Source organism: Pituophis catenifer, unplaced genomic scaffold (genome assembly GCF_029215685.1).
Source record: "Pituophis catenifer annectens isolate HBS135680 unplaced genomic scaffold, rPitCat1.0.hap2 SCAF_1, whole genome shotgun sequence".
Classification (NCBI taxonomy): Eukaryota; Metazoa; Chordata; class Lepidosauria; order Squamata; family Colubridae; genus Pituophis; species Pituophis catenifer.
Window position 1 is genome coordinate 281,873,464 of NW_027256881.1, and position 20,178 is coordinate 281,893,641.

Sequence of the window (20,178 nt, forward strand, 5' to 3'; positions counted from 1 at the left end):
TCCCACCTCCTCAACTACTCTCTTCTTCCCCCCCCCCCCACACACACAGTTCGAGCTTCCCGACGCATTCGCTGACTCCGGCAAGAACTGCTCGAAATAATTGGCGAACATTTACGCCTGTCAAAACCTCGCTCCACCTTTTCGTTTCCTAAAGCATTTGGGTTTCCACTATGGTTTTGCTGCCCCCACTTCTTCGCCTACACCTTTGTTTTATTGGTTCAGACTATTGGAAGTGGCGGCTACAATAGGTCAGAGAAGGTGCCATCATGGGTGATATCTCCGCCTCCCAATTCCGGAACCACTATAAGTGCCTCGCTCTGGTTGTTTGGTTGCACAGTACGGAGGGATGTGGTCGGCAGAGTGGCGCTCTGATACCTGTTCTTGGTATTCCTCCCCACGTACCCTGGAAGGCAAGGAGAAATTCCTATTTGTCCATAAGCACCAAACCACACATTGGAGACGAAAACAACACATCCAGAGCATTTCTATAGCCAGTTGACGCTTCGGTATTGGTCGGCTGAAAGAGAGAAGAATTGTACAATGTTTCTCTCTTTCCCACGTATTTTCCTTAAAAGTGATCCTTGAAATCTATCAAAACACTGTCTTCCTCTGTTCTGTTTTTCCATTCACAAAAAACCTACAGAAGTCATAATCTTACACGTTTTTCTCTGATGGTTGGATTTTGAGCAACAGCACCCCCCCTCCCCTTCATGATGTTAATATCACTCTTCTATTTTTATTTTTATTTTATTTATTTGATTTATATGCTGCCCTTCTCTGAAGACTCAGGGCAGCTTACAATGTGTTAAGCAATAGCCTTCATACTTTTGTATATTTATACAAAGTCAGCTTATTGCCCCCACAATCTGGGTCCTATTTTATTCACAGATGCTTCTTTATATTGGTGGAAATGGCAATGTGTTTAAAAGATCAGGCAATTAGTTTTAATTTATTAAAATTCACAAAGAGGGAAGGTAGACAATTATGTTCTCACCATGCTTGTAATTTTGGTTCTCCCACCCCCTCCCCCAAAGATTTTGATAATTTGGTATTGTGAATTTGTTGGTGCTGTAAAAAAAAAGATTCTGCTTTTTAATGCTTATTTATCATCATTGTTTTATCAATATTCCCCTAATTCTGTTTATTTAAAGCAAAGTACAATGTTTCCATGGACCCATAACCCTTAGTGCTAAAAATTACGGTATGTACAATGTTCTATATGTCTATACCAAATGTGTATTTAAAACTGTGACCAAAAACATAAGAATTCCAGAGCTTTTGTATTTTAGAAGGGCTATGGCTACATTTTGTATGCATTGTCTTTGTTTGTTCACATAATGGTAATGGTACCTTATTTAGCTACTTATTTACCACTTACTTTGGAAATCCCTCTGGAGGACTGGCTGAAGAATGTGGTGAAAAGATTACACTTTCATTAGATTTACATTTGCCTGAAGGTAACAATCACTTCTGATACTGTAACTAATTGTAACCAGTTTCAGCACTATTTGTTGGAAACCTTGGTGTAGCATGCTTAATATGACTAAGCCTCAAATGTTCAAAATGATTCTGTCATACAGCGTACAATTTTTGTGCACATGTTAGAGCAGGGGTGTCAAACTTGATTTCATTGAGGGCCACATCAGGGTTCTGTTTGACCTCGGGGGGCCCGTGTGGGCATGGCTAGGATTGGCCTGGCCAGCTTGATGTCACTCATGTTGGAAGCGCCTGGGATGGCCCGAGCACTCTGCCAGCGAAAATAGGCTCCCTAGCTCCGTTTTTGGTTGCAACAGCCTCCTGCAACCCTCTGCCAGTGAAAACGGAACTCCAGACGCTGCCCATGGCCCTCACAAGTGCCATTTTCACTGGCAGAGGAACTGCAGGCCAGTCCTTCACTGTTTCCAGGGTGGCCCCCCGCAGGCTGGATCTAAGCACCCTGCAGGCCGGATCCGGCCCCTAGGCCTTGAGTTTGACACCCCCTTGTTAGAGTGTCTAAATATAATGCATCGTAAATCCTTGCTTTCCAAAATGACAGAGATATACACTGCTCAAAAAAATAAAGGGAACACAAGCAGAAGACATCCGAGATCTGAATGAATGAAATAGCCTTATTAAATACTTTGTTCATCACATACAGTAGTTTTGTGTTCCCTTTAGTTGTTTGAGCAGTGTATAAACTACTGTATGTAAAGAACAAAATATTTAATAAGGCTATTTCATTCATTCAAATCTCAGATGTCTTCTGCTTGTGTTCCCTTTATTTTTTTAAACAGTATATTATAGGTTAAAAAATGTGTTAAAACCAATGTTTTAGCCTTAAAAAATAGGAAAAATTAATGTAGAAAGAGAAATTAATAAGGTAAACAAAGATAAGGGCAAAAAGACACACCACTAAGGCTTGAAACCCAATATTATCTTTCAAATACTGAAAATGGAAAGCAGTCTATGTTTAGTTTTGTTTTTACAAGTTACTCAGTTTTCTTGATGAGTTGGAGTCCAACTGGTTTGGTCCAGTCATGGTGATGGAGGTGCAGTCATGCTCTTTTAGGAGTCTGGGAGAATTTAACCCTGCAATTCCTGAAGAAAGAGACAGGATCCTTAGGATTGCTAACTCAGCCACTTCTTACATTCTTGTTGCTGTTTGACATTCAACTGGATAGCTGCTGGCCTCTTTGAGAAAGGATGTATTCCCATCAGCCTTGAAGGAGGTAATAATATGCCCCCTATCCAAGAAGCCATCATAGGACCTAACTATCCTTAAATATTTTCATCCAGGCTCCAACCTTCATTTTTAAACAAACATTAAGAAGATAGTCAGACTGCAGTTACAGAGAAGCCAGGGAAAATTCATTATCTGGACCCTTTTCAATCAGGTTTTAGGTCTAAACTAGGGTTGTGTTCTACTTACCTTTACTACCGGTTCACAACGGCATCACATGTGCCAATGATGAGCGGTGGGCGGGGCCTCCCACCAGTTTTATTACTGGTTCTTGCGAACCAGTCCGAACTGGGGGCAACCCACCACTGGTCTAAACATAGTATTGAGATGGCTTTGGTTGCATTGGTCAATGACCTATGGTGAAGTTGAGTTGGGTTGCTACCATAATGTCTCTCAAAATCATCAACCATTTTTTTGGATTGGCTACAGGCAGTAGTACATTTTATAGTGGCTCTCCTCCTTTCTCCATAGCTGATTCCAGTCAGTGTTATTTGAAGAGAGAGGTTGAACCTGAAACTCCTAATCTGTAGGTTGCCCCAAGCGTAACACTCTCTCCTATCCTGTTCAATGTCTACCTGAGGCTGTTTGGGGAGGTGGTTAGCACCAGTTCCAGACAAGAAGCAACCCCAGAAGTATTACTTCTAAATATACCAAGGTTACATTAATGGAACGTTCCAAGTCAGAAAGTATATACAATATATCCCTCTCCTTTCTTTTACAGGCCAAAAAACTAGGGTGTCAAACCCCAACCGGTTTGCCACATCTGGGGGTAGGGGGGATTTGGGGAGTGCGGTGGCAGGAACAGCCATGTAGCGGCGTGCCGTGCAGTAGCCCGGGCGGCGACAAGATTTCCAGCTGGGATGGCATTGGCTCTGGGTGCAGCATGAAGCAGCAGGAAGGGAGGCAATGGCGGCATTATCGCATGCACAGCTGACTGGCGGCCTTCCGGGACCCAGCTGGCCAGCACTGGGTATAATGGCATGATGGAGCAGAAACAGTCTACGGGCCATGGTACGGAGGCTGGTGCGGACGAGGCACCAGATGATGGACTGAGGTGCCTGCTATAATGGAACTGGATGCCGACACCGGATGGTGGGTGAGTGGATGGGGCTGTGGGGGCATGGTCCCACCTATAAAGAGTGACTTTGCAATGAACCGCTGACTTTGCAATGGACTGCTATGTACTCAATTTGTGCCAGGGCTCAGGCCTGAATAAACCTTTATTCAACGGTTCCAAAGCATGTTTGCTTCTGTGTTTGCCAGGCCTGGGAATTTGGACATTTGAGATAGGGAGCATGCCATGTACTTCTGTGGGTTCAGGTGTCACTTGTCTGACCATTCTCTAGCCCGTGATTCTTCAACTATTACAATTTATGAAACTCAGTTTACATCTTGACGCTTGTTCAACCAAGCAATGCTGTCAAGATCTTCCCCAGTACCTGGAAGCAATTGAGGTCTGGAAGGAGAGAAATAGCTCAGGATCCGCCCCAGCAAGACTGACTGGCTTTGAATAATTGATCATCCTGGTGTTGAGAACTTCCATCTTTGATCCTGAACAGCGTGGCACTACCTCACTCAAAACTGGTGCATAATCAGGAGTCTTCCTGGACTTTCAGCTCATAATCAGACAGCCACTGATGCCAGGAAGACCTTTGCACAGATGCAGCTTGTGCGCCAGCTGAACCCATTCCTGGATCAGGAGACCCTCTCATTATTTTTTAAGCCTTGATCTCATCATGGATGGGCTATTGCAATGTGCTGTACAAGGGGCAACTCAGAAGCTACAGCAGAATACAGAATGCAGCAGCATACGGAGTTATAGACAAGTTCTGCTCTGCCAGTATCTATTTATCTATCTATCTATCTATCTATCTATCTATCTATCTATCTATCTATCTATCTATCTGCCACCCATTGTTCTGATTTAGTACTATGCTCTGCTATGCAAACTGCCTGATTATCAGCTGTCAAGTGCAATTCAATGTGTTGATTATTCCCCATAAAACATATATGGCATAAGACCTAGCTACCCTACCCCCTCATTTGTACTCATTTGAATTACGCAGTTCAAGTGAGAATTCAGTTTTGAACGTACAGTGCTTCATAATAATGGTAGCAAGGAAATAATGCCTCTATGACTAGTATATTAAATGAGAGTTCTTTAGTGCTATTGATTTTTCTGCACTTCCAGTCCTCAAGTACATATAAATTTAATTCTGCAATATGAAAGTCTTCTGCTGATTTAGACTCACCCATCTGCTGTGAGTCTAACTCATCCCTTCCCATTTGATGCTCTCCATGGGGTAGGATTATAATTCCCAGATTTCCCAATCTGCACAAACTAGGAATCATGGGAATTAGGAGCAAAAAGTTATCTGAAGGGCACCATGAGGGGGAAAGCAGAAATTTTCTGGCTTCAGAGATCATATTCTTCTGATTTCAGGGGTGAAATGCTACCGGTTTGGATCGGTTCAACCGAACCGGTAGCGATGGCGGCGGGTGCTTCGGAGAACTGGTAGCAATGGCAGTGCAAGGCTCCACCCACCCACCTGGTCATCATTATTTCCTGATTTTAACCAGGAAGTAACCTGTTTTTTACCCTCTTGAGCAGAAGGTCCATGTGCACACGTGATGCACACGTGAGCGAATTGAGCATGCACGCGTGGCACATGCACTTCTGAACCAGTAGGGAAGGTAACTAGATTTCACCCCATCTGATTTCCATATCAAACTATTGTTTAAAGTTTCCCTCTGAAGATTTTTGAAAACTGCAAATATTACCTGTGACATTGTGAACTAGAACTCAGCAATATATGATCACCTCTATTTTGCTAAAATTATTGGCTTCCAAATTAATTCAGTTTAAATCACTAAGTCTTCAAAACTCTTAAGTGTAGTATTTCTGAAGAGTTCCCACTTCTTGCCATCTGCGCTTGCCTATAAACTAAGATCTTCACTCAGATTCACTTGCCCTGCATAAGATCCCTGTTAGGCTGTTCCTGTCTTGATGTTTTCATTTTTCCTATTGACATTGTTGTCAACTTATTTGATTTTGTTTGTTTATCTCAGTATGCTTTTTAAAAGACTGTTTTTTGTACTGCAATAATCTAGTCAGTTTGTGTTAACAAGAAACCTAAATAGCTGCCTACTCATAAATAATTTCTACTAGGTATTGTTGATAGCTTTGAATGAATATATACTCCTGAAACCTCTTTGGGTGACATTCCTTGTATGTCCAGGTAAACTGACAAGAGTCTGAAAAGGCTTTCTGCGTTGGGAGCTGCTATAAGAACACAGTGCTAAACAAGGCGGGCTGCTGCTCCATCTCCTTATAAGGCATCTCATTATGGACAAGTAGCCTGTATTCTTTAGAGATCAAAGTATATTGGAAGAAGAGATTATATAATGAGTAGAGAAATTATATCTGCCGACTTACTTTCTGTATAATGAAGTTATTAGAAGCACAGAAACACCCCACTGGACCTTTTCTTCTGGCAATAAAATTACTTAGTACATTCTGTTGTCATGAACTTTGCTCTCAATATAGGATAAGTGCAAGCAAGCAGTTTAACTGTGTGCACCATCTCTGCGTACAGCATTTCTTAGTGCAATAATTTTTTCAGTTTCTATCCTTGTTCATTTTGTCGTTACTTCCCTTCACATCACTCCCTTTAAAAGTAAGACACTTGGAGTCTTGAAGTCTAAAGCTTTGTGTTTTAGTCATTGACTATTGAGAAATCACAGGCAGGGTGTTTTTTTTTCCCCCATTATTACCAACTGAATAATCCTTAGATGTCATGTTTTGTGAATATCAAGTGAGTCTTAATAAATCTAACTCTTCCAAAAGAAGAAGAAAAGAAGACATGAAGTATACCACAAATAAAATGGGTCATGGTTAGACAGTTCATGCACTCTTGTACATGGGTGTGTATGTATATAGGTATTATCCATTTAATTATAAATGTGGATCAGGGCTGGGTTCTACTTACCTTTACTACCAGTTTACAATGAGAGCATGCACGTGCAGAAGCTTCTGCACATGCGCAGATCATCCATAATGACATCCGGGCAGGTGGGCGGAGCCTCCCGCCGCTTTTACTACCGGTTCGCAAGAACCGGACCAAACCGGAGCAACCCATCACTGATGTGGATGTTATCATGATTTTACATTTCTTAGCAAGAAAACAACTGAGTCTTTTCCACATATCTTTATCTTTCCATTTAAACATATCTCTTAGTGACTAATTTTATTTTATTTTTTAATGTACTTTGGTTATTAAGCTATTTGAGTTAGACTAGCCAAATTTAGATGAAGCTCATTTTCTCAGTGGAACTCTGTGTGCAAGATAATTAGGATTAAGGATCACAAAGAAACAGAATGGGAGAATCCTGGAGAGAGAGGGAACATGAGCTGCCATTGGAGGTAAGCCAAAGTCTTAGATAAGAGATGCTTCATTAAGTGAACTAGTGCATTCAGAGTGTTAAGAGGAAGGGAGGGTGAAGGGTAGCAGAAAGCTCTTGAGAAACAGTCTTTTGAACAAGCACTTAGTCTTACTATCTAGCCATGGATGTCATAGTAATCACAATGGGGCACAGATTTTACAGTTCTGTCCAGTGCCTTTACTATGTTGATCTACTTGGATGCCACTGAGCTGAATGGAGAGGTTTGTCAAAGCCTTCTTTTTTGGAAATGTACAAGAACATGCTTGGAAATGTTCTTCTCCCATAATAGGCTGTTGCTTTTGGCAGCTCAGCAAAAGTGACAAGATAAATCCAAGCTGCTAATAAAGTGGGGGAAAACAAGGCTTAAAAGAAGTGATAAATCAGGATTACATAGGGTCAGCTCTAAACAAGCAGGAATGTCTACATTTAGGTGCATAAATATAGTTATTAACAACATACAAAAAAATGAAGAGCAAGAAGCAAAGATAACAATGAAAGCTTTATTCAAGGATTTATAAGATCCTTTGATAAATGCAAAGGGACTTTCTAATCAACTTTTCTCCGATGCTAGTCAGGAAAGTTAAATTTTCTGAGATAGGTTTTGAAAGTACCTGAAGGATTTCAAAAGCAAAATTCCTCTCCCTGTTTTGCTGACAAAAAAAAAAAATCCATATACAAGCAATTTCTGAGAATTACAGCTTGCTTGCTGCTTTCCTTCATGAACACACTGGCTCTCACTTTGAGTAGGTTCTTGCTTTTAGAGCTCTAAATCACTAAAACTCTAGTCACCTGAAAGAGTAACTTCTTGTTCATTTGAAGGTTTTTTTATGGACTCTTTTGTATTTTGAAACATGGCAGTCAATAGACACATAAGAATCACCCCAAGAAATGAAAATGAATAAAAAATAAAGTTAATTATAATAATCCTTATTTATAACCTTATAATTATAACATACACACTGTCTATGTGTATGCTAATGTATATATTTAGAAATAATTGACACATGTCAAGTAGAGATAGAACGCCTCACCTCGTGGTTAAGAAAATTGTGATCAGGTGAAACTTTTTGCCTGTTCATTCTCTTGACCAAGTGCTATTGGTAAACAGCTTCTGTTCCTCCTACTTCTGACTTTTATCTTTAAGGTGGACTTTGGCTGAACAGCTCTTCAAACAAAGGAATAGCCTTTCGAACAGAGGGCATTCATCTGTATAGTAAGATGTGGTCACATTAATAACAAGCATTTTTCTGTTATGAAACTAGTGCTCAAAAATACTATGGGGAAGTCCGCTCAGCCAATTTCATTTTGACTTTTTTTTTCTGCTTTTTTATTTTTGAGGCTGTTCCTGCTCTCATTTTAATAATGAATTTTCATCTTTACTGATTATCTCTTTTATCCTCTGTGGGAGAGTTTTGCTTTTAATTAATGTTATTATATTTGCATTGTTCAAATGCGACATTGTAACGTATTTCTCCTTAAGAACAGTTCATAGTTTGTTCTATAATAAGTAATAAAGTATTGTGTAGTGAAGTATATATGGAAACCATTGTAATTTTCCTCTTAGTTCTGGGCTCATTATGTATATCTATTTTACAAGATATAAAGTACAGATTGTGAACTTAATATGAGATAGCTAAAGAGGCAGAAGTTTTACAATAAGTTTGTACTGTGTTACAGTAGTTCAACTTCACCCATTGAGATGGGGAACCAAAAATATAAACTAGTTTCTGAAACAGAATTTATCTGTCGTTTGAAAAATTATTTCCTTCCTTCCTAAAATGTGCCTTATAGGCTGATAAGACCCAAATAACATTATTTTCAACTTTAATTAAAATTTGATTGATTGGTTAGTAGTTGATTATGTGCTGTTGACTTTTATAAACTCTTGGTGACCATTTAGATTTTCTCCATGAGGAGCTATCCCTAACTTGTAGAGGTGGATTTCACATAATTTTACTACCAGTTCACCAATCACCGAAAAAGCACACCTAGCTCATTTCAAACATTTATTTATGAAGCCTAAAATAATCATTGGGACCATGTTCTATGATGGAATAGTTTAGGGCAGGGGTGGGCAAATGTGGCCCTTTTACAACCTATGGACTTCAAGTCCCAGAATTCCTGAGACAGCTTGACAATTGTAAAAGGACCACATTTGCCCACCCCTGGTTTAGGGCAGTGGTAAAATCCAATTTTTTTTACTACCGGTTCTGTGGGTGTGGCTTGGTGGGCGTGGTTGGTAGGCATGGCAGGGGAAAGATACTGCAAAATCTCCATTCCCACCCCACTCCAAGCGTAGGATACTGCAAAATCCCCATTCCCTCCCCACTCCTGGGGGAAGGATATTGCAAAATCTCCGTTCCCATATCACTCTGGGGCCAGCCAGAGGTGGTATTTGCCGGTTCTCTGAATTACTCAAAATTTCCACTACTGGTTCTCCAGAACCTGTCAGAACCTGCTGGATTTCACCCCTGGTTTAGAGCAGACTAAATCACTATTATTAACATCAGCTGCCTGCAATTACTGCAAGTTCAAATCTCACCAGGCTCAAGGCTGTCTCAGCCTTCCATCCTTTCTAAGTTAGGTAAAATGAGGACCCGGATTGTGGGGGCAATAAGCTGATTTTGTATAAATATACAAAAGTATGAAGGCTATTGCTTAACGCATTGTAAGCCACTGTGAGTCTCCGGAGAAGGGCGGCATATAAATCAAATAAAAATAAATAAATAAAGAACTCAATATTATTTTCACAGGCAATAATTTAAATAAATCTACATTTTTATTACTAGCATATAATCTTATTAATAAAAATACCAAGTTTATTTTTTCATGAACATTATTTCCTGATGCCTGTTACAAAACAAACAAATAAACACCCACAAACAAAATTAAAAACTATAATAACAGTCCCCATTCATCTCAGCAATTCTTGTCAAAGCTAAATTCCAGAAATTCCTAGTTTGTGGCTAATTCAATTAAGAACATACAGAAGAATGTCAGTTAAGATACAGATGGTATCCACCCAACAATCTAAGCCAAGTTGTGGCTTGTTGCAGTTCAGAATGCTCTGTATCTCCAACTTGAGGTGATGGTTTATGCATTAGTATAAATACTATAAACTGTGATTTATGTAGTAAGTCAAAGTTAAATGATTGCTTAGTGTGCTTTATACATACACTAGATGGCTCAGAGAAACAGAAGACAATTTTGGCAATCAAGATTAGCCCAAGACATTTGCTAAGTCAGGTGAAGCTATTATTGTGGTATATAAAGCAGAAAATCCACAAGCTTCTTTCTTATCCCTGGCAATAAAAATATAACAAAATATTAAGTATTTGCTGCCCTCTTATTATATCAGCAGCTATGCTGTTTTGTGTTAGGGCTCAACCTATTATTCAAACCTGCTTTTAGTACCAATATCTCTGCATTTGTATGCTTCCACAATGTAAGAGTCAAAAGGTGTTCATCCTTGTCTGAGCTGGGACCCATGCAGACATATTTTTAATTCCAGAAGAGTAGTTTCAGGAATTTGTTGTATTTGTATTTCATACTGGATCTTAATGATGAAAAACTTTAACTATTTTCTGGAGCAGAATTTTCTGGAGCAGAATCCATCCAAGAGTATCTCTATTCCAAAGATATCAAATAACTCTCTTCTATGATTCCTGATGACTACCAGATATCCAGTCCTGCGTTCTAGTTTTTTTCTAATTAAAATTTGTCACTGTGGTCTTCTTGGCACTTTGGAAACTTGTTAGGGTAAGGTCCTAGAAAAGGTCTTCTACTTAAATTGAATTTTTTTCTAGCTAATGTATATAGATTCCAGGGCAGCTACAATCACATATCACACTAATGTTGTTTGGTTGGTTTGGTTGAGGCTTAAGTATTAAGCCACATTGTATTTTGTAAACCTCATTGTAGGTCAACATTTGGGATAAATTAGGCCACTACGGTTCTTCAGTAAACCAGAACTTAAAGTTAATATCTAACCAAGCCCAGTATAGACTGCCTAAAAACTCCCAAAGTGATACAGAGATGGATTTCCATCTTCTCTTAAAACTGACTACAACAAGAAGTTATAGACTCCTTTCAAATGAAAGGTTGATTATGCAATTGCTTTGCTTTGTTTCCAGGGTAAAATAGGGTTTCAAATGCTGTTTTAATTTTTGTTATCTTCACTTCCCTCTATCATTACTTCCATTTTTTAAAAATCATAATGTTTAAATTAAAGAGGACAGATGGAGCTTGTACAACATCTTTCTTGGCAAGGTTAAGAGCAGTGACTCTGAAGGTAACCATGGTGAAGAGGTGCAGATTGGGAAATCAATTACGTCCTGCAAACAATTAGAGAGGGATTAAAACATACATTATATGGCCTTCCAGAATTGAGGTAGATAATCTATTACACCACTGCTCTGGTACCTTCATTGTGGCTGCCAGAACCACCTCTGACCCAAATTGGTGGCATAGTTGTTCATAATTTTGAGATAGGGAGCAGCAGAAAATTACAGTGCAATTATATAATAGACTTCCCATAGTTTAAAGACAGAGGAATTCCATGCAAATTGTTTGAACGGAGCTAAGTATGCCTTAGGACATGCTATGGGATGGATCAGGTGAATTATTAAAGACTTATCTTCTTGCTCCCACCCTATTTTAAAATGCTTCATCTTCTGGAGTTCTCCTAGTTAGACCAAGGCCTGAGAACCCCCAACCTGCAGAAATATTTTCTCCGATAGCTGAATTCCCTGTACATAAAAGGAAAAGACTCCTTAATTTTATGACAATTACCTTCACTTATAGGAACACCTCAATTGCTAACAAAATAGGAGTCCATATTGTTCAGATGAAGAGTCTTTGGGCCACCACCCATTTGAAATAAATATAAACTGGCAACATCTTTTCAAGGTCTTATGAAGTTACCTTCATCTCATCACCAAGAATCACTCTTAAGTCATGAGTAACTGTGCTGGTATTAAAATAGTGTTTTCTCTCACACTGTCCAATGGCAGTCGCAAGCCATGTAACCAGTGGTGGGATTCAAATAATTTAACAACCAGTTCACCCAGGGTCAGGGTGGCCATTGTGGGAGGCGTCGCCCATCCCCTTCCTCCAGCTCCGCTGCACATGGAAGATGAGCCTTCCGCAATGGCCAGCCTGACTCTGGGTGAGCCGGATTGGCCATCCCCCAAACACCACCGCTGTCAAAGTGAATCCTGGGTGCTGCACTGCAATGGAGAAATGGAAAACGGAGCGGCTGGCGCAAAGGAAGGAGGAGCCTGCTTTCCCTCTTTCTTCTCCCTGCTCCTCTTCCTTCCCTTGCGTCAGCCACTCCATTTCCTGTTTCTCCATTGCAGTGCCGTGCCGCGGAGCTTGCCCCACCCACCACCACCCAGATGCCCTTCCTTTCCCCAAGCATTTCTTTGCTAATCCGATTTCCAGCTCTGTCGTGTTTCTCCATTGCATTTCTCGCCATTGTGTGCAGAGAAACAAAAGTTTGTGGGACTAAAAAAAAAAACTTCAATCAATTTCAACTTCGCAAGATCTTTTCTTTTTCGTGAGAAGTTGGAATTGATTGATTGAACTTTTTTTTTTGTCCCACAAACTTTTGTTTCCCTGCACATGACAATGAGACATGCGATGGAAAAATGTGATGGAGCTGGAAATCAGGTTAGCAAAGAAATGCTTGGGGGAAGCAAGGGCATCTGGGCACCAGGCACTAAAACGGGCCTGTCTCTCTCCAGCCGCTGCCCAGGCCCTCTGGAGGGAAGGCCAGCATCTACTGGCACTTCCAGCCGCATTCTAGCTCTGGCCGGGAAGGGGCAGCTGGCATGGGCACTGCAGGCAGGACACCCGCTCGCTTCAGCACCCTCCCCAACCCTCTGTCACTCTGCCGGCTCTTTAGCCCTAAACTGCCACCTTAGGCGCCCTGCCCTTAACTTTTGGGGAGGAGTTTGGGGGTTTTTTCCCTGCCTGGAAGGAAGTTAAAAAAAAACCAGACGTGTTCTGGAAAACAGAGATTTTTCCAGATCACGTCTAACCGGTTCGCCGAACTCAACAAAAAATTAGATATCAGTTCTGCTGAATTGTTGTGAACCGGCTGAATCCCACCACTGCATGTAACTCATTACCATAGAAGGAAGTCAAATGACTGGCAATGATTTTTTAAAAAATGCATAGAGACAACCAATAGTTTTACAAAAGAGGTAGCAAAGTACATACTGATATAGTTTCCTGCTGACTCAAGGATGGGTGTAAACTACTTCAATTCAGCCGTGAGGAAAAACCCTTCCCCTAGACAAAGATCTCATTTGGGAATAGCACCAAGTTACCACAGTGTCCTGAACCTAGATGAAAACCTGTTTTATACTTCCTTTTCCTGTTAGCAAGTTGAAGCTAGTATCCACAAAAGAGAAATTTCACCTTGTTTCTTTCTGCTAGGTATGTCATAAGCGCCATGCAGAATTTCAGCACTGCAACACGGTCCTGCTAAATTTAATTCCCTTGGTGTCTGGTTGAAGTTTATAAGAGTAATGATGCTCTTCTCACATCAAACTGAGACACTATTTCACAAGGAGAGTTCTACAAGGAAATAGAACATAATAATTGTGCCTGGGCAGATTTACTCCTGCAATGCGAGAATGGCTGCCAGAGTACACAGGTATCCTGCCAAGGACAAATGGGGCAAGGATAACAGGACTAATCCCAAAGGCTCCACCCAAATTAATAACTGGTCCTTGTGCTGAAATAAAGAAGCAAGTACACATAGAAGTCATAATCAGTGGTGAAGAATGCAGATGATGTTGTAGGTCATCACTGACACCACTATACAAAGAGTAAATAGAATCTACTGTAGAGCCAAGTCTGCTGCACCCATTTAAACTTATCAGTTTTCAAAGAACATATTTACTCTATTCTAACACAGAAGATTGTTGTGTTATTTTCTACTGTGAGAATGGAGGGACCAATGCATTGATGATTACATAAAATGTGCATCTTCTCTGTATTTTTCTGTGGTTTTGCTTAACAGTATTCCCTGCTTGGCTACCTAATTTTCTTATTGGGCTGGTTTGCTAGTTTCCTACTTGGCTATCAAACTTATATTTACTTATTGAAAAGCTTTCCTCTAACTAGAAGTGACACATGTCCTTCGGCAGCTGAATCTTATATTATCATATATTAGAAAAATGTTTCTTAAAACATTTGTAGTAACTTTCCAGTGTGTCCTAAACACTTTGCCTCCTCTAGGACATGTATGGGATTCATCAGCTTTGTAACCACCATGCTAATAGAGTGCATACATTTATCAGATAAACTGTATTCTTTTCATCAACAGATGTTTTTGATTTCATGGGTGCAGGTAAAATATTTAATTCTCCATTAATTACAGTATTGCCATTTTTTGAGAAATTAAAGCAACATAACATTTTTGTATGTAATACTACCACCTAGTGGAGAGCTATTTCTATGTAGTGATATCTTACAGACTGTGCATAGAATTTCTGGATTAGTTTAGTTATCTCCAGATAGTAGTACCCTATTTCCCCAAAAATAAGACATCCCCTGATAATAAGCCCAATCGGGCTTTTGAGTGCATGGCAATAAGGCCAAGTGCTTATTTCAGGGTTCAAAAAAAAATATAAGACAGGGTCTTATTTTCGGGGAAACACGGTATGACAATAATGACTCCAGGAAAATAATATAAGCTTGAGTACTTAAAGTTCATCTAAGCCACCAAGAAATTTCAGGTCTGGAGGCTTGACTGGAAAGTAAAAATAAAAATAAAAATGGAACATCAAGCACACCTGTATTATTGCCAAGAAAACTACATCACATATCTATGAAATAAGAGCCTTGGTGGCACAGCAGACTAAAGCACTGTTAAGTAACACCAGCTGCCTGCAATTACTGCAAATTCAAATCTCACCAGGCTCAAGGTTGACTCAGCCTTCCATCCTTTCGAGGTAGGTAAAATGAGGACCTGGTTTGTGGGGACAATAAGATGACTTTGTATAAAAAAAGAACACTGCTTGGGGGGGCGAAAGCCCTACTAAGCAGGTATATACAAAAGTATGAAAGCTATTGCTTAACGCATTGTAAGCCTCCCTGAGTCTCCGGAGAAGGGCAGCATATAAATCGAACCAATAAATAAATAAATAAACAAATAAACAAATAAGGAGTTGATCATAACGTTATTTTGCAGCATGTAAGAGTTAGAAACATGAAAAATAAAGAGGTTCAGGGACTCTGCATGAGATTGAATGCAGAGTGCATTGAGATGGAATTGTGCGTCTTGAATTGATTTAAATTCAAACATCTTTCCCTATATAGTTTGTGAAAAGGAATTATATTATGTAAGCTTCTTAATCTGAAGAAATTACATTTTGGCAAAACACTACCTGACTAGATGACATCATCATGTTATCTATTCAGGTAACGAAGGGTCTGCAAACAAACAAACAAGCTCAGAAAGCACCAAGGATTCCACATTTCACATTATTCTCTTTTTATCAGATTATTATAATATTCCTATGGACTGATGTCTGAATCTTCTGATTAATTAATGATGTGAAGCACAATTATTTACACATAATGGGTTGTATATTTATTTGTATCCCATGTTACTATAAATAACTCAAAGTAAGGTGTGTTATACCCAACACATCTTCCTCCTCCTATTTTCCCCCACACAAACAATCCTGTGAGGTGGGTTGGATTTAAGAGACAGTAACTGGCCCAAAATTACCAGCCAGCTTTCATGGCTAAAATGGGACTTGAACTCACAATCTCCTGCTTTCTAGCCTGGTGCTTTAACCACTAGACCAAATCCGCATATAAAATATAAATCATGTAAAAAGTTGATTTAAAAAAGAAAACACTTATCTGAACTGCTCTGTAAACCTTAGGTTCTAACCACACCATTGGAAAATGGTCTCATTACATTAAATATTTTAAAAGAAAGTAAAGGAATTGCACAATTGCACCAAGATACACAAGGATAGAAATGCAATATTCTTTGTTATAGTTTTAATAGTTTCCTCTTGGTTTTATTGAAAATGAATTGTACACATATAGGAAGATAAGGCTAGTGAATGAGTACAAATACAAAATTAAGAGGAAATATGCATTTACCAATACAGAACACAACTGCTCTAAACTCATCTAACATTCTCCAGTACTTATAACATTCTCCAGTACTATAACAAACTGAGTTTGACGCATTCTATCAGATTGAATTTTTCAGCATAGCAGAGTTCCATCACTGCTGCATCTGTGGGCAAAATAAAAACAGTGACAATTTTACCATGCCGTGAACAAAGTTGTAAACATTTTCAGGAGTCTTTCAATATTTGGACCAAAGATAATTGTTGGCACTAAATAATTGCAAACCAATAGCCTCCTAATCAATGCAACAGTTTCAGCTGTACTTCTTAAGCAATGCCAATAGCAGATCACCCCTGATGCTGTCTTATATTCAGTTTATTATTAGTTAGAAATTGCTTTGACAATATCAGTATTGGTTCCATGCTAAAAGTTTTTTAGGCTTGTTAATTCCCATGTTTATCTCATTGGGCAATCTGTGCAAACCAAACCACAAATAATCAAACACAAAACAGTTTATTGCAAGGAAAGATAGTTATGTAGATCTAGTCACATTAGCTTTTCAGATTTCTTTGCCATCTTTCTGAACTATATTCCTGGTTCAACAGGTAGTTGAACAGGTAGTCCTTAACTTACTTACTTACTTACTTATTTATTTATTTATTATTTAAATTTTTATACCGCCCTTCTCCCGAGGGACTCAGGGCGGTGCACAGCCATACTAAAACACATATATCCATAAAATTTAAAAAAAAAATTTAAAACATATTAAATAATTTGGCCCAATATTAAAAACTAAAACACCTATTAAAATCTATTCTTAAGACAGCACAGCCTGTTGAAACAGTAAAGTCTTAAGGGCACGGTGGAAGGTATGTAGGTGAGGGATCATACAAATCTCCGGGGGCAGTTCATTCCAGAGGGCAGGTGCTCCCACAGAGAAGGCTTTCCCCCTGGGGTTCGCCAGTCGACGTTGTTTGAGTGACGGCACCCTGAGGAGTCCCTCTCTGTGGGAGCGTATTGGCCGGTGGGAGGCTATCGGTGGCAGAAGGCGATCTCATAAGAACCCAGGTCCTAAGCCATGGAGCGCTTTAAAGATGGTAACCAGCACCTTGAATCGCACCCGAAAGACCACCGGGAGCCAGTGCAGCTCGCACAGGAGCGGTGTTACATGGGTGCGACATGTCGCTCCCATAATCACCCGCGCGGCCGCATTCTGGACCAGTTGGAACCTCCGAGTGCTCTTCAAGGGGAGCCCCATGTAGAGAGCATTACAGTAATCCAGACGGGAAGTGACGAGGGCATGAGTCACCGTGTGCAAGGCTTCCCGGTCCAGAAAACTTACAACAGTTCATTTAGTGACCGTTCAAAGTTACAATGGCACTGAAAAAAGTGAGTTATGACTCTTTTTTACACTTAAGATGGTTGCAGCATCCACACGGTCATATGATCAAAATTTGGACGCTTGGCAACTGGCTTATATTTATGATGGTTGCCATATCCCAAGGTCAGAAGATTTTGCGACCTTCAGACAAGCAAAATCAAGGGGGAAGCCAGATTCACTTAACAGCCATGTTACTAACTTAACTACTGCAGTGATTCACTTAACATCTGTAGCAAGAAAAGTCGTAAAATAGGGCAAAACTCAACATATGTCTCACTTAGCAACAGAAATTTTGGGCTCAGTTGTGGCTGTAAGTCGAGGACTACCTGTATTGGCTTAAAGGTATGAAACCATAAGACGCTGGTAATAAAAAATAAATCTAACTTAGCCTATTAAATTAATAGATCTGGACCAAATTAATTTTACACAGGCCTGGTCTATAAGCCTTAAGAGATGTCTATGTTTTAGAAATGAGGTGATACCCATAAAACATTATTCTGATTGCAAGTCCAATTGTTCAAAGTTTTGCAGATTTTCAAGCTAAAATAATTTAGAAAAACAAGCTTACACAACTGAGTATTGAATCACCAGGTGCAGTAGTGACATAAAATCTACTTAAGAAAATATTGTTCTGATGGCTTCACTGAAAAAGTTTGAAACTGCAAGTCCAGGAAGACTAGTTAGAAAATTGTATTAGTGGGCAGCCATACAGAAAGAAATGAACATAAACATATTTTATGCATATATAAGCGTTTCACTACAAAAAAGGTGAAATTAAAATTAATAGCATGTATGAACTGTAACTATGCAAAGGGAAGAGAAAAGGAAACTAATCATGGTCACGTAGGACTCCTCTGAGTGTAGCAGCAAATCAATACAAACAGAAACTGCAATAGTTCAGGGGTCTGCAACCTTAAACACTCAAAGAGCCATTTGGACCCGTTTCCCACAGAAAAGAAAACACCGGGAGCCACAAAACCCTTCCCGTGCCTGACTATTTCTTGAATGGCCACAAAACTAGCATATATAGTTGAATTAAACATTCTGTTTTCTTCTGAAACTTTTCTTTTCTTGGATTTATTCATGGTTGGCCCACTAGGAGTTGAAAAGCTCAATAAATCGCATATCTGTGGGTGTCGCACATTGGCGTTTGTGACGCATATTTTGAGTGACAGGGAGCCGCAGAAGAGGAGTGAAAGAGTCACATGTGGCTCCAGAGCTGCAGGTTGTTGACCCCTGCAATAGTTACTGATTCTATTTGAAAGAAGAGAAAGAAAACAAAGAAAACCTAATATAGAATAGTGTTATCTGTGAACCAAATTGTTATGTCCAGGTCATGCCACAATGAATCACTGTCTATAGAGACAAAATATTCATTTAGCATATTATGAACCCATGAGCTCACCCATGTATGGGTGACGGTATTAGTTTTAAAACATCAAACTGAAAGCATATTTAACAATGATTAATTGCTATGGGACTTTATGCACAGATACCATTTTATGAACTACAGCAAATAGCTTGCAGTATAGCATAATCCTACCTATGTTTACAATGGAAGCTTTAGTAAGTTCAGTGAAATTTCTTTCTTACCACTTGTAATTAAAGTGGTAATTAAAGTGTAATTAAAATCTGTATTCACGGGCTATATTAATCCATAATGTGGACTGTTTGGTATTTGCTTCGAATATTCTCTAAATCCATGGTATGTAAATATATCTATGGCTTAACGGGTTTATTCAACAAAACCCATTGTTAAGAAATTATGACTAAGCCCGACATATGAAGCAAGTCATAGGCTCAATAACTTTGATTCAGGAGGAAGTTTTGCTTGTATGGAACCATGAATTACATCTGACAAAATGAAATAAAATATTGCCTCTGACCGCTATCCAATTATATATGTATAAATGTGGCGTACTTGCAGAAGTATGCAAGTATGCAATTTTGCAATAGTTGTTGTGCTGTAATATTCTGCACATAATTTGAAAGATATTGGATATAGTTCTAAATGCAGGTTACCTGAGCAAGAGTTTCACCATCAAGAGTGGGATTGGCCCACTCCACCCAAACCAGCAAAAGGGGCATGTTGCAGACCCTGTTTGTCAAGGAATTCAGGCTGGCAGTGTCCAGGAGAAGAGCCTTTTTTGCAGTGACTCCTGTCCTGTGGAACATCGTGTCCCCACCAGGTGTGAATCACACCCACCCTTTTGGCCTTCCCGAAAGGGCCTAAACACCTGGTTCTGATAACTGACCTGGGGCCCCAAAGGGTGTGTGTCATTCTGGAGATGGTTAATGGACTAAGAGAAGATCCTACCTCCTCATCATCTGATCTTTCTTCCTTCCTTCCAATCTTTGTCAATTTTAAACCAATTTTAGTGTTATTTATTTTTTAATTTCATATTAAAGTCGCCTCTGGGTGAGATGGGCAACATATAAGACAAACAAACAAGCATGTTCCCAGGATATATTTTGAAGCTCAATAATTCAAAATTCCGACACAACCTAATGGAGGATCCAAAAATTAGCT